The sequence below is a fragment of the Geospiza fortis genome, unplaced genomic scaffold, assembly GCF_000277835.1.
Source record: "Geospiza fortis unplaced genomic scaffold, GeoFor_1.0 scaffold41, whole genome shotgun sequence".
NCBI lineage: Eukaryota > Metazoa > Chordata > Aves > Passeriformes > Thraupidae > Geospiza > Geospiza fortis.
In genome coordinates, this window is record NW_005054299.1 from 6,827,601 (window position 1) to 6,843,433 (window position 15,833).

Below are 15,833 nucleotides of genomic sequence, written 5' to 3' on the forward strand. Positions count from 1 at the left end.
GCAGTTGAATCCACTGGAGGTGGTGAAACAGCCAGGAATAAGAAAACTGAGAGCTAAATAACCTCAGGAGGCCAAGCAGTAGGAACCATAAGCAACTGTCACCCATAAATGATGAAGAATTACTGTTACAGAATCCTTGTGCACTGAAAAACCAAGAAAGGCAGGTTTTGTGAGAAAAAAATCAGTTCAGCTCTGCATTCATAAAAACACATATTAGTGTAGAAATGAGCTCTCCCTCTATTACAAAAACCAGTCAGTCAAACATCTGAATGTAAAGATAAGTTGCAAAGGGTTCATATTACACTAAAACGAGAAATAGCCATTATTGGAAAATTTAGAAGTGTATTCCAAGAAATCAGGTAAATATAACTAAATACCCAAGGGAGAACCAGGCTGATCCAACGCACTTCTTTTACTTTATTCACTGTCACGCAAATACGGTAATCGTTTGCACCTTGTTTCTTTTGTCAACCACTGTAGTTAACCTTGCAAGTGATGCCTCCTTAAGAGCTTTTGTAAGTCATGAGATTGTTTTTCTTTGGTTATAATGTGACATGCCAGCTGTAGATCATATGTGCAGTTTTGTGACATGGCTTAGTCTTGTCTTCCACCACCCAAGAGGCAACATATACAAAGTAGTATTGTCAGAGATCAGTTGCTGCAATCTCTTGTGGAAAAAAAAAAAAAAAAAAAAAAAAAAAAAAAAAGGAAGCCTCTGGAATGCCAGGGAACAATGCACTTTCCACAACAGAGACTGGTTTATTTAATAACCACAAATTATTTCAGGTAATTTGGCACTAATTTAATTGCACCCACAAGAATGTCCTCAACAACAACAACAAAAAGAAGTAACAAAAGAACCACCCCTACTACCAACCCCATCAGGATTAAATGAAGGCAGAGTTTCCATTCATTAATTTTTGATTAGTCTTGCAATACCTTGTCTATCAAATCCCCATTCCGTGCTGCAGACACATGAAAGGAAAACATGTATCAGATGTTTTGGAAAGGAAGTTGATGGAAAGTGATGTTTCTCCCATGCATTGGAATGACAATAAAATCCTTCACATGATGGTGCACACCAAAACAGTCATTAAAAATGCAGGTTATGAACATCTGAAATTAAAATCAAGCCAAGACATTGTCAGTTGATGTCTTTCATTAATGCAAAGAGCAAAATTTCCTAACTTTGAGGAGCAATTAATCTGGAATTTTTGGTAGATTTTACTCTGTTCTATTTCATTTCACATATTTCCAAATCTCTGTGTGATTGAAAGACTCTGATGGTTGCATTCACCTACCAACTCTGAGGTATCAGCATCTATACAGAGAGTGATATAAGCCCTGTCAGTCAGTTACAAAGCTCTTTACTGAATAGCAGAAGAATGTAGGAATGGGAAATCCCCTAGCTTTGCCTCTAGGAAGAATAAATCTTGGTCATTTCAAGTAGTGAAACTGATCATGGATATTTGAAAGATTTCTTTTAAATGCTGATGCTGGAGAGCTGGTGTGAATTCCATTTAATTCAAGTGTTCTGGATTCTCTCCAGCACAGTGGAGAAATCTCCTTCTGGTCTCCCTAAAATGCTTTTGCATGCACTTGACCAAAGGTAGTGCAATAGGAAGAACAAAGCTCTTTATGAGAAAGCCTTTGTACATCTCCTCATGAAAGCAATGTTCACTGTGGTTATTTTTACGGGGAGATTTTACCCTTCTGTGGACCAGGGGAGAGCCCACAAGCCCACTGTTGATACCTGTCTACAAATAAGAAAAGAATTTCATGCAAATTGAGTCAATATGATTATTCCTTAAATCTGAGAATCATTTTGCTTGAATCTGATCAAGGACTCCTTAAGATAAAACACAAAGATCTGATTTCAAGGCCGAAGGAGACCAAGGTCATCGTTCATTCTTCTCAGACTACCCACTGTCCATCTTTCTAGCTTTATGACAACTGGCTATTTTGGCTCTAATCATTGCATTCTCCAAAAAATGTATTTCAATATGTATCTCCTTTATCTTTGAGTGTGCTGCATGCAATTGCATCTGTCTTTAGTTTGTTTCTTTTCTTTTAAAAAGTATTATTTGAAAATTATTTTTAAATTCCTTTAATTCTTTTAAATTCTTTTAAAATCCTTTTATTTAAAATCCTATTAAAAAAAAACTATTGAAATTCCTCTGTCTCTCTACTTCAGTGAGTCACCTTTCAGTCACCTGCTGCATAAATATTGCTACAATTAAACAAAAAATTCTCAAATCTCTAAGTGATAAGAATTTGCTACTATGGACAGTTTCAGCCTGAATTTTATTCGGTTTGTAAAGGATTCCTTTTTATTGTAACTGAAATGGTTGCATGATTGAGTGAGAGAGGAGAAAAAAAATAAATTCTTCATGTTAACAATAATAATTAGATGATAAGTGTGAGATGAAACATTACATCAGGAACAACCTGACTTCATTCAAACCCACCAGTTTGTCATAAAGTTTGCAAAACATTTGATCTTAGAAATTATTTTAGAATTTACCATGTTGGAAATACATGGTAAATTCCCCATCCTAAAGTTATACCCACACAATGAGGGGACTTAGTACTTGAGACTTGAAGAGAAAGGGGCTGGATGTGATTACAAATTGAACTGAAGTGCAAACTGTGCTTTTTCAGTCAAGTTTTCCAGTGATGGTTGAGGTTGGCTAACAATTTCTTTCCTGTGCACTGCCCTAAGGATCTGTTCTGTTTCTCCAGGGCATCTTGGCAAGAGACTTGAAGATATTTAAAATCCCTAATTAAAGCCAGGTATTTCACTTCACTTTTATTTTTAAAACATGAAAAAAAAATACTGAGCCAAAGTAAAAAACAAATATTTTCCATTTGCCATTCATTACAGATGTCAGACAGCCATAAATATAGAAATGGTCAGCTGCAGGTGTAACCTAGTTCTGTTGTGTAATGCACACTCTGTTCCTATAACATTACTAAAAATGGTCTGTCTGGCTAATAAATAGCACTACCATTACACAGTAAAAGGTGAAAATTAATGTGAATGCTGCTGGTGAGTTAGCTATATTAACAAGCCAATCATGTAGTATTAGCAGTTATAATGGGGAACAACATAAACTTTTAAGAGCTTGTGCAAAAGCTTTTAGTCTTTTCAATGTTGGGAATTTAAAATTAGTGCTGTCCAGTCACTTTATTTCTTTAAATCTGGGAGGAAAGGTAAGTAGGAAGTTTTAAAATAAAGTCACTAGCATCTGCAGTTAAAAATATAAATAAAATAAGTAAATAAATTGAGTCCAACCCACTTATATCCAACCCACTATCGTTTCAGATGCCCTTCTGGTAAAGCTCTCTTGCCTTCATCAAAGGTTCTGGCCCATGCATGATAACCTTTGATAGCCTACTGATAAAGAACTGATAACCCCTTACTGATAGCAAAATCTTTTCCACACCAGAGCAAGAAGGGAGTGCAATCTGAAATGGCGGTGAGTAAAGGAAGGCAATAAACAAACAAAAGACTAATTGATTTCTTCTACTTAGCCACAGAGCTATGTCTGTTCAACCGCCCATCTGGCCCCACGTCCTCTTGCTGTCACTTATTGCTGTTGCATGGTACTTCGGGAAAAACTTAAGACCAGATCATATAACCAATGTTTCCTTCCTGCAGAGCTTCTTTCCAGATTGTGTCAACATTTCAGGGAGTTTCTGCAATAGATGTATCTTGGCCATTATGGGTAATACCTAGTAACAGATCTACCATCTCCAAATTGTCTAATCCTTCCCTGAATCCAGTTTGGTCTCCAGTATCAGTGAGTACTAGAATTTAATTGTGTGCTGTGTGAAATGCAGCGTGCTGAGAGTTACAGCCTTAGCCAGGGGGGTTCGTAGGTCCCACTTGTATGTCCTGAGAGACTTGCTGTTGTGTGTAGTCCTAGAATGTCTTCCTCAATATCCTGCACATCTGGGGAGAAACCACATGCAGTGTGGCCCAAGATGATAAGTAGGATGATGGGAATCTGGCTGATTAGTAACATATTTTGTGGGTTGCTTATATTTGAGTCAAATGTGCTAATTCCCTTTCTATGCCTTTCTCCAATTCTTTTAATTTTATTCTTGGCTGCAGAAAAGTCACTAAAGAAAAATGTACCTTGAAAGGCAGCTTGTTATGCTTGGCAATGCTTTATTATGTTGCTGTGCCTCTGCACCATATTTGATCTGAACTTACTTTATAGTAGTAAGGAGATAAGCAGGAGATAAGGAGATTAAAAAGAAAATTAATTGGAAATATTCCTACTTCATTTATTGGCTGTTAACACACATCAGAGGGTAAAAACTAAAAGACAAATGTCTATCAACTTCAAAAAGCAAGTCTGCTCTCAAATCTAGTGCTATGAGTTCCTGCAGAAAACTTCCCAATGACATTCCTAACCTGCCTGAACAAGAGCATATGGAAGAACTGACAATCATTTTATTCTGCTCCATACTTCTGAAATTATTTGAGTAGAAATTTTCTATCTCCCAAAGTCAAGTGCCTATGAATTTGTACTGCAATTGCATTTTTAATTGCAGTTTATCAGTACTGTGATTGGATGCAAGAGAAGAAGGAGGAGGGAAATGGATCATTACTTATTTGTAGAGTGATGTTAAATTCTAGTCTCAGTCAAGTTAATGTCAAAGTTGGGAGTTCAATGGAAGCTGATTAAACCCTAAGAATGTATTGTTATTGCTTGTGACTAACAAGCAAACAGGCAAGTTGAAAAATTTCTTGTCTCCAGTCCCTCACAGCAGCTTTGAACCGCTTTGGTTGGGAGCATTGCTGCCCAAGAACTATCCACTGTTTTCAAGTGTGGGGCCAGAAAACATGGATGCCGGTCAGGAACAGGGACCCAGCAAGGCAGTTCCTCTTCTCCCCCATCCCCATGTGCATGTTCAAATGGGGTTTGAACCTTACTGTCTTTAAACAAGTGGAGGAGGCAGCAGTGCCATTGTTCATGGCAGGCACAGCACTCGCTGAGGAAGGCACTGTAATGCAGATCAGAATTTGCTGTCTCTGGGTTTAACAGCTGGTTTGGGAAATAGCTGTGATTTTACAAGCCAGCTCCACTAAACCAGACAAAGCTGCCCTTGGTGGCCTCTGCTTTGAGTTGCAGTTTAAAGCCATTGAATTTCCATGGTTACATTTAGAATGCTTCCCTAGTGAAACCCAGGTGAAACGTTGCCGCCAGGAGGCATCACCTGGGAAAGAAAGGACAGGTTGTACAGAGAGACAGGCTTAGAAGCACCCCAGAGAGCAAGGGCCCATGTGAACTACTGCTTCTTGAATTATCTCTGATGCCTGAGGTGGACATCTTTCAAGAAAGCAGACTGCAGGGAAATGCCTTGGTGATTTTGCAGTGCTAGCGCTACCCTGAGCGAAAACATTTGATGATTACCCATCCCTGCTCAAAACACAAGTATCTGTGAAATATCATTGAAGAGAATGACACAGAGCCAAAACAGTTTTTGGCACTGAGAAAGATGAAGAGAGCATATCAAGGGTGCAGTAGTGATTTTCTGCCTCCTGTTGTATTTTGGTGTTTGTAGCAGTCACAGAAACAATTTACTGTTCTATTTAGGGAGGAAATAGCTATAAATCATAGCTAAGGTAGTTCATAATTCCTATGAAGTGTACTTAAGAGTTATCAGTGTCCTAACAAAGTTCCACTCTAGACACTGTATGCCACAAATGGTGCTTCCAAATTCAGTCTTCAGTTATAATTGAACTGGCAGGAAACACCCCAGAGAAAACAACACTGTCCTATCTGTATGAATTATAAGCTGCTTTCAAGATACTTTAAGAAATAGCTGCTGACTGGCTCAAAACTAAACACAAGAATTGTTGTTATGTTGGAAAGATGGCTTTTGCAAAAAACCTGTGTTAGACAATATCTACATGACTAGTGAGCTAACCTAGTATTTTTCATTGACATGTCATCTCCACATTCTTCATCTTTCCATTAAATTTTCACTGTCTTTTTTTTTTCCTCCAGGAAAAGAGCAGGAATTTAACCTAGTTTGCTACAGAGGAAAAAATAAAAAAGTTGATAAAAATATAATTTTCTAAAATACATTACTGGAAACAGAAATGGAAAATAGAAAAGTGGGAAAGAGATAGGGCCATTTAAAGAGTCAGAGAGAAAAAAAAGGAGTGATAGAAAGGTAAAATGAAAGAGGGCACAGTGAGAGACTTGATACACAAGTAAAATGTATTAGCAATGAAGAGAAGATTGTGAGAAAAGGTGGCAACAAAGAGAAAGATTGAAAAATAATCTCAGGCAGAAATTAAAGAGAAAAAGGAATATAAAATAAAATAGTATCAGGAGATGGAAGGAGATCTAGACAGGAAATGGGAAAATAAGTGAAGGAAAAAAGAGAAAAGGAAAAAAGAATTGTATTTAATCAACACATGTTGCTGCCTTTTATCAGAGGGAAGCTGATGCAGGGCAGTCAGGCCAGTTAGGGCTACAGCATGGAGATTTACAGGGGCAATGCCTTTTTTCCTCTGATTTTTAGAACACTCTTCAAGCTTTTTTAGCCAGGACGAGCATAATGAGGGCCAAAAAAGAATGTTTAAAACATGTGATGTGTGTTTGAAGGTGAAATGCAGATACCAGCAGCAGCCCCTCCTGAGGAGGTCCCCACCAAGCCTGGCAGGCACAGTGTGGGCACTGACATCCCTAAATTGTTCTGAACTCTAACCTCTGCTTCCAGCACTTGCATTGTTTACCTTTACTGTGGTGTGTTTTACAGGGAAAAAAGCAAAAAAAGCCAGCTGGGGTTGTTGTGCTGCTTTGTAGGGCTGCAGAGGGTTACAAACAATCCTAACACTGGATACTCTGGCTTTGCTGGGGAGACCCATCTCTGTGGTGACAAAGTGTGTCAGTGTGAGCCAGACAGCAAGCTATCAGATGTGGGAAGGCACTGGATAATGGACTCTTTTCCCTCCCTTTTAAAGCTCCTATTTTCATGACAGAAGTCCAGCATTGGTGACGTCCCTGCTTTAAAATGTTTTCTGTAGGCAGTTTTAATAAGTGGTATTTTGTAATGTGAATTGCAAGCTTTTTAATGAGAATGAGCTGGTGAGCAAATTTTGTGCTGAAATGTGTAACAGTGACACTCTTGCCCTGGAGTGGAGCCACCAGGAACAAATCCTGGACAGGTTTTGCTGAGCCTTAGTTACCTTTGACTTCCAAAGGGCAGTAGCCAGAAGAAGGCTAGTTTTTATGGGTTTAAATGAAAAGATGTTTTTATCATCCATCAAATTTGGGAGTCTCACACCTTTTTTTCATTTTTTTAAATTTTTTTTTTAATTTTGAAGGCTTATAAGACTTAGGCTCACAGGTCCCTGCTCCAGGCTAGAGCAGCCAGTGGAAGCACCAACACCAGTATCAAAGGTAAGCCCTGGAAATGGTGGGTGAAGTCTCCTGATCAGCACAGGGGAAATTCAGAGGACACTGGAACTCTTTCTTCCTGGAGCCAAGAGGAAATCTCCATCCACAGCATCTGAAATATTTCTGACTTGCTACCCAAACATAATAGAGGTGTGAAGACCAGAATGGGAAACACCTACCGCAGCTCTGACAGCCAAAGCAAACAGAAAACAGCTGAGTAGTTATGGCTTCAAAATAGCCTGTTCCTCAGTCCTTTTTCTGTTTCACTGGCATCCTCACAGACACTGGCCCACATACTTAGAAAACCACAAATGGTTTTTAAAATTAGGGAAAGAAGAAAAACCAAAAACTTCTGGGGGTCAGAGATGACTTCCTGGCCCTAGATTCTCTACTACCTTAATATGTTTTCTTTTTCTTGTTGCTTTTCTCTCTGATTTGGGAGGGGGAGTTGTGTTTTGTTTCAGCCCTTCCTGTTCTTTTCTTTCTTCAACTTTTCCAAAGTACCAAAAAAAAGATTATCAATTTTGTTCTACTCTTATTTTATAAACCACTGAGAGAAGCTGTAAAATTAAATAATTTTTTTGTCTTCCTAATTTAATGCTAAAAGAGAAAATATCCAGAATTAATGTGGGCAATAATGAGATTTTTTCCAGCAGTCACATAATCATCAGGGAGACTATTACTGATGCTTGATTAAATAGCTCAAATTTACAGTGATTTTTATGAGACAATCTAGACAACAAATGGATTCTGTCTTTACTATAGTCTCAACATTTCTATCAGTAACCTCTTTGCTACATTTACATCTTGAAAAAAAAAAAAAGAAGGAAGCTGAAGTTAAGCTTGTTACAATAATCTAGAACAGTAGAGAGATGATGAATTTGTCTACTCTCTTGAATAAGAAACTGAAGAGGGGTCTGCTTGGCAACCAGGTACACATCATCCAAAATCTCCCCATTTGCTCATTGTTGCCAGGAATTGAATGCATTAAAGGAAGAAAAAGTGGTCTCTCCCAGAAGGGCTGGCAGTGCAAACACCCCAGACCCTGTCTTCTCTCCCTGCCTGCCCACATCTGCAGACCTGTGCAGGGACATACCTGGCTGCTCACATTTTGTAGAGACCCTGCTACAGGGAAGCCACTTGGCCTAAAAATGACTTTTCAAATAATTCAGGTACCTCATTTTTGGCATTATCTATTTAACTCCAGGTTCAAATATTGCTGAGCACAGAAGCCTCTGAAAATAAGTCAACATATTTATCTCATTGCATTTATTTAACCAAGAAGAAAAGCACCCAGGAGGAAATATGAAAAGGAGGTTTGGAAATAGGAAGTTTTCTTCAACTTGATTTTGCTTGGCTAAACTTAATAGAATCATGCAGATTCCCCTAACTTTGAAGTCCATGTGGAGCTGTAAAAATCATGCTTTGCTTTAAGCTCCCTGGTGTCTCAGCCCCAACCCTTTCTGGTGCATACTGGAATCCCAAACCAGCAAGTACTGAGCACTATGGGGCTGATCAAGAGAAGCATTCCTGTAAAAGTTTAATTTTGGGTCTTGTTGAGGACCAGTTCCTGAAAACACAAAGCTGATCACACATTCAGCTGCTTTATTGGATCCAGAGCAGGGCACAGGGGCTCAGAGATGGCCATGTCCATGCTGTGGTGACAAACATCTGCACCTGGTGTGATGGGGCTGGCTTCCCTCCAGGCTCCATGCTGCACTTGGCTATTTTAGGACAGGTTAGGTACCAGAGCTGGGCGGAGAGGGATGGTTTATTATGTGAAAAAAGGTCAGAAGTTTGCCTGCTTGCTCAAACCAGCCAAATCTGGTTTTAATCTATGAAAACACACCAAAACACCCTCTTTGAGAAAAAGGTATGTTGTGTTTTCCTGACCTGGTGGCAAGTTTCTCATTCAAAATTATATCCACAGCTTTGTTTATGGGACTTTATAGAAGGCTTTGTACGGGTTAGAGAGGGAATACTCCCATATACAGAAACACAGAACCCATTAAAGCGCACGAGGCTCTGCTGGTTCCCCTCCCCAGCTGCTACTAAGTTTATTTGCAGGCTGCAGCCTGGAAAAGGGGCCGTGGCCCATCTGCAGCACATATGTGGGAATTAATTTCCAGCATAGCCACAGGAGTGTGGGTCCGGCAGACCCTGCCCTAACCCGTGTCGGATTCCCCTCCACGCTGCCTTAATTGGAGCCAGAGCCGACACCGAGTCCTGGGGCGGGCGGGTCAGGGCTCGGCCGCTGCAAACGCCGCTTCTCCGAGCCCGCCGGCTTTCCCGGGGCTCAGCAGCACGGGGAGCCCTGTGTGGGCCCCCGAAAGGGGAGAGTGTCAGCCCGGAGCGATGGGGCAGCACGCCGGAGCCTGAGGCGGGGGGGATCAGAGAGGGCGAGGCTGGGCCGAGCTGAGCCTCTGCCCTCCCCGGCTGCCGCGCTGCTCGGCATCGGCATCGAGGGGCGCTGGGAGAAAGAGTCCTGGGCGGGAATATCAAAACCCCGGGCTGAAACTCGGGCAGGGAAAGGAGATGGGATTGCTTAAATTAGCTCTCGTTCCCATCTTGTCTTCTGCACAGGCGGAACAAGTTGGTTCCTTTGTAGACTTTAGGCCCGGCTGGTAGATGTTGGGAAGATGGGAGTCTTAAATGGGGGTTGTTGCTGTCTTTGAGTGGGAAGTGCAAAGACATTCTCTCTTTTAAACTTCTGTTAAAGGGAAAGGGAAAGAAAAAGAAGAAAAGTAGGAAAAAGGAGAGATGACTGTAACTGCAATCAAAAACATTCGTGAAGGGGCTCATCCTGAGAAGGAAAGACCTAAGATTTAGAGGACTCGTAACTCATTTGAGGATATAGGAATAAGCATTTAAAAAGCAGTAATTTGAGGATATAGGAATAAGCATTTGAGGATATATTCGAGGATGTAGGAATAAGCATTTAAAAAAAGCAGTAATTCTATGGCCTAAGTGAATGAAACTAATGAAGGACATTCTTTTAAAACAAATGATTGTATAGGAAGTACATGCAGGTCAAATGTCAGCAGGCAACCTAACTCTACCCAAAATGTTTTTAGACATTTTAGCTGGTTTTAAATATCCATTTCCATGTGCATCTGTCTATTATTCAGCTGAGTATCTGGCCCCCAGGGCCATCTCTGCCCAAAAGCTAAAGTCACATTTAAAGTAAGCAGTGACCTCTGAATAAAAAAATAACAAAGTCACATGCTGAATAAGAGGTGTGACGGTGACACTGACTTTAAGCTTCAGGTTTGTTTTGTTAACACTAAGTTTCTTAGGACCTCCTTTTTTTTCTTCTTTTTTTTTTTAATAAATGTTCCTTAGGGCCTCTTTTTTCTTCTTCTTCTTTTTTTTTTTTTAATAAATGTGTGGATTTTTTTGGTTTTTTTGTTTTTTTTTAATTTCAATTAATTTTCTCTCAAGAATTTTGACCAATAATTTCTTTTGGTAAAAATCAATGTATCTAGAAGCACTACATTTGGCAAAAGTGTTTTTTGCTTTCCTTAAACCCATGCAGAGATACTGAGGTCCAGCACATGGCTGTGGGAACTGCTGCTGTGGCCCCACATACCCCAGCATTTTCCTGGGAGGGGTAAGCCCCTCTCCCACTGCTGTCTCAGTGTGTTGGTATCTTGAAGAGAGCTCCACAGGCACCCATTTAAGACTCCCAGATGTGGACACTGGGATGTGGCAGCTGCTGGGGACATCAGTTGTTGTTTCAGGCTGCTACAGAGAGGAGCTGCGCTTGCCAAGGTGCCAAAAGGGCTTGCTGGGATTTCCCCTCCCTCCGTCCCTCCCTCCTACCTCCAGCTCAGTGGTTTCCTTACCACTCTCAGCTCCTCCTCAGTTCTGCCTCACCAGCTTTCCTCCTCCTTAAAAGAGAAGAACTAAGTATTTATTTAGGATGTGTATTTTTCCAAAATAGATGAAAAGGGAACGGTTTACCTTGGAGTCTGGGAGTTTGGCCTGTAAATAGCCATCTGTAATACCTGTCCCCTTTGCTGTAACAAACCAAGGTTTAGTCCTTTGGTCTTCAGAGAGAAAACCCTTATTCACTCTGCTATTAGCCACCACCTAATTTATTTCTTTTCCATGGCTATTAGTATTGAATCAAAGTTTGTTTCTGAGGCTGAGAGGAAAGATGGTTTTAGTATTGGCTCTAATCATATATTTTACCTCATGCCACTGACACAAACATTTATTTGCTCAAGGATCACCAGAGAAGTGGTTGAAAAGCACCTAAAGGTTTTATTTGGAATTTGATTTATGTTGATGTTCAAGAATTCATCCTTTTATCAGAAGAAGGAAAGCCTTAAAATACTGATTTGCAAATAACACAGGCAAAAGCTTTCTTGTGGTATTTACAAAAAATTTTGGTCAGGGCAAAAATTCCAGGGAAGATGACTTCCCCTTGTAATTGTAACACTTCTCTGCTAAATTTGGGAACTAAAAGCAAAAGAAACATTTTTTTTAGTTTTTCATTCAAAATGATCCAAAGCTAAGTAAGTTGACTTTCTATTCACTATAGAGGAAAGTGCTATTAAGGTCTAGAGTTCACCTCAACCATAACTTGTGTGACAGCTGCAAGTTCGTTTCTAGGATTCCACCTCAAGTAAATACTTGCTCTTTGTATGAATTTTCTGTAGAGATGATGGAGTCAAAATGACTGCTTTGGTTGGAGATGGATTTTTCTATGAAGTCTGTAGAAGCTTGTTACCATGTTAAATGCCCAGCTTTCATTAAATCCACACCTGAAGGGTAAGTAAATGAATCCTGAATTTCACATTTGAAGGTATTTGTGCTTTTTGTGGATTTATGCCAGCTAGAATTTAGATTTAAAGAAACATTGTCAAAACTTTAACCACACTGTGGCTAGGCCAAACCTCAAAGATCTTGTTCCTAGGGCCACTGCCCTTTGAAGTGGCACCACTGACAGTTTTAGCTACTGTAGGTATTTATGAGGTACAAAATTATAAAGTAAACAGGCATAAAATGTTATTTTAACAGTATTCAAGCATCACCAAGCTGATTATATTCTTGTGTTCCAAGCACTGGTTTACTCAATTTGATTTTTGTTTTCTCTCATCTCTTTTTTCCTTTTCTCTTCTTTTTTTTTCCATATGAACCTGTCCTGAAGAAACATAGAAGCAATATTTGCCAACTGCAATAGGAAATCTCTAACAGCTCAGATCTATATGTTTACTATGAATTGAACTCACAGCTCTGAAGTAGTACTGTGTGTTTAGCCTGTTTACTCCCCAAAGTAGTTGGAGAATTATCTGTGCATTTTCCACATTGTTTTCAGTGTGCTGCTTTGTTTGATGGTGGTTTATTAATGATACTTGTGATTTATTACTGTCACTTTATTAGATTATTTGCAAATGGGTGATAAAGCACTGTGTGGATCATGCCTTGTTAGTCATAAAAGCACTCAAGAAGCCATGAAAATCAGTTAAGTTTGAACCTATTGAATGAAAGAGCATAGTGCTCTCTATTGATCAGTAGCCTTTAGATATGTAATGAATAGTAGTACTTTTGTAGCACTGTCAGATAGTGTTTTCCTTTGCATCTGATAAATTACACTCTTTTGTACTAGTGCTTTGAGATTTGGCATAAAACATTCTTGTACTATATTTCTTTCAGCTCTAATACTTGGGTGATCTTTCATGACCAAGGCAGATAAATGTTATAAGAAAAACTGATGTTTGCTCTCCCAACACAGTTTTGACCATTGAGTCAACACTGATCTGACTTTCATATGTGGCAGGAGATTGAGGGCTCGATTGCAAATGGTTTGTAGAATATTTTTATAGCCTGTGTGCATGATACATGCAGTCTCTCCCATAGGAATACACATATGCACATTTGAATTTTCGCTAATTTCTTTGTAAATACAGATTTATTTCTGAATTTCTTATTGAACAGACAAATATATAAGAATAATTTTGCATTTGTCATTGGTTTGCACTGTACTGTGCTTCTATTATAATATCATTACTTGATTTCCTCCTTTCTTTGCAGATTGTACAGTCCTTTACATAAAACCAGAGTTGGGTTGTAGGTAAAATGTTACTTTTTAATTGGGTGAAGTTAAAGGCAGAGTTTTTGGTGCAGCAGGCCCCAAGTTTTACATCTGTGTCATTCTCTGAAGGATATCCCTATTAATACTAAAATCAGATGCTTTGGAGTTGTTCACTAGGATATTCCTCTGGATTAGAGTCACTTTCTCCTTCCAACTACTCCTCTCCCTTGTAAGAAAAAATAATCAGAAGAATTATCTCAGTAGCCTATTTTATTAACAGAACTGGGGACAGTAAATTTTCACCAGCCTTTTTCTTTTTTTCTTCCTGGATGTTTTCTAATGTTCCTTCAGCTTCCTTCAGTGTTTGCTCAGGTTATTGGTGTTTGAATTAATTCCCCTCAAACGAGCCTGATTTAGTAGCCAAAACCTCTGGGGAGTGCTTGGCAGCACAAAAGAACAGTGACAGTAGTCTGAACATCAGCAGTGCCCTGGTGTGTAAAATAAGGAAAAGTTCCATTAAACTCAATATAAGATTTCTTAGCTATGTCTGCAGCTACAGGCAAAATGCCTGTCACACTTCCAAAAAGTCACACTTCCATCTAACACTCAAAGGAGAAGCAGTGTTTGGTAAAATCTTTGTCCCAGTGTTTTTTGCCTTTCATGCACAAAAGGATTCAGTTCCCTACTCCTCCTAAAGACAACAGCTGTGAAGGCTGAGAACTGAATTTAAAAAATACAAAAGTAGAAATACAGTAAGCACAGTTTTCTCTCACTGGAAAGGTTTGGGTACAAGGAAAAGGAAGCTTTTATGGGTCTTTACTTAATATTTTTTCAGTCTCTCTGGAACATCTGTTTCGTGACTGACTCTGGAGACTCCAGTTGTAACAGTTCTCTTCCAGCCAAACACCTCAGTGGGTTAACCAGCAGTGACAATTTTTGCGCACAAATAAAAACTGTTTGCTGAGGGGCTGAACTGTGTCCTGTCTGTTGGTTTAGCCACTGAATTCAGGATAGAATGCATTCAGTTGATATTTTGACCCTTTAAGTCATTTCAGTTACTTCTGAACAAATGAATATAATTAATTCTTATATTAAGCTGATTCAAAAGCTCTCTTGGCAACACTGTAACACAGTGACCACCTAAACAGTAAATGAAAACACAGCTAAAAAGGCTCAAAACTTAGTAACATCTGCAGTACATTAAGAAAGGTTTCAGAGCTCTAACATATGACCCAAGTGCCAGCATCCTTGCAGAATGTCTTTTACTGCAGCCTGGTTTTGCTCTGGTCTTTCTCAGAGCTGGCTTAAAGGGCAAGTAGTCTCTAAAGACCACATTAATTGACCTAACAGAATAGATTAAGGAGGGGGGAAGTGATTACCATCTCAAATCACTAATTTCTATGTAAATTTTTACATTAAATGAATCTAGATCAATGTCTAACTCATTTAATAAATGTTTCTTATTCTAAGAAGGCAACCATAATTAAGTTATAAAATTACAGAAGTCTGGCTGAAAATTTCAAGCTACAAAATATTTTGAGGTTAAAGCAAATAATTTATTGTGACTGTGTAGCAATTCTGATAAAAATTTCTCTCTGGCTGCTGTCATAGAAAAAGCAGAGTCACTGCACTTTAAACATCATCCCATCATTTAAATCTTTAAGAATAATTTCATTTTCTGTGGACAGTACTGAAATATTGTCAATACCTAGATGAGTCAAATAATGATACCCCCGCCCAATCATGTTTTGATGAAAAAGAAGAGATCATACTATGACTTGCCATAGAAACCAGGTAAACTGGGCTGAAAGACAGTTTGATCAAGAAAGCTTTCCATTCATTTGCTTGCAGCTTTAAAGGTATCTGCAATCATATATCCTCACTTACTCAGAATAACTTAATCTCTGTGGCAATTTCAGAGAAACCATGTGTGTGCAGTCCCTCTCATTTATATGTGACATTTTCACATCCCATTTGAAGAGTCAGTCCATCCATGCTGCTTGGAGACAATGAGGGGGCGAGCAGTGGATATTATTCTGTTCCTATTGAGTAAAATCCTACTCCGTGGCTTGTCCTGCAGGGAATAATACCCAAAAAAAAACCCCAAAGGATAAAAAAAAGCAAAATAAAATCGAAAAAGAAAGAGTTTGCCCCTTCTTTTCCTCTACTAAATTGTGTCTTTTTATATCCTCCTCTCTTGGCTTCCACACCCCAAGTTCAAAATTTTTACCTACTGTTGTGTCTGTCGTTACCTGCTCTGTGTGACTTAGAAGTTTTAGTAAAATTGAAACTCAGAAGGCTTCTTAAATGTGGGAAAGGGCTGCCAATGTTGGCAGTGTGACAAGACCCAGCACATTGCTGGGACTTTA

The 15,833-nt window shown here is 39.2% G+C and overlaps 2 long non-coding RNA genes across 3 annotated transcripts in view; both read left to right on the forward strand.

The window, feature by feature from the left end:
- Nucleotides 1-2,780, forward strand: part of LOC115948368 — an 18,655-nt gene extending 15,875 nt beyond the window's left edge. Inside the window, exon 4 of the long non-coding RNA XR_004082186.1 lies at nt 2,743-2,780. This is a non-coding gene — a long non-coding RNA (uncharacterized LOC115948368). The remainder of the gene's footprint in view (nt 1-2,742) is intronic.
- Nucleotides 2,781-3,413: 633 nt separating this feature from the next.
- Nucleotides 3,414-12,200, forward strand: LOC115948369. 2 transcript variants are annotated; one of them, XR_004082189.1, is made up of 3 exons: nt 3,414-3,479; nt 7,352-7,427; nt 12,089-12,200. It is a non-coding gene; the product is annotated as an uncharacterized LOC115948369 (long non-coding RNA). The 2 variants fall into 2 exon arrangements; XR_004082187.1 differs by lacking the exons at nt 3,414-3,479; nt 12,089-12,200 and adding exons at nt 3,781-3,803; nt 8,632-8,681.
- The last annotated feature ends 3,633 nt before the right edge of the window (nt 12,201-15,833 follow it).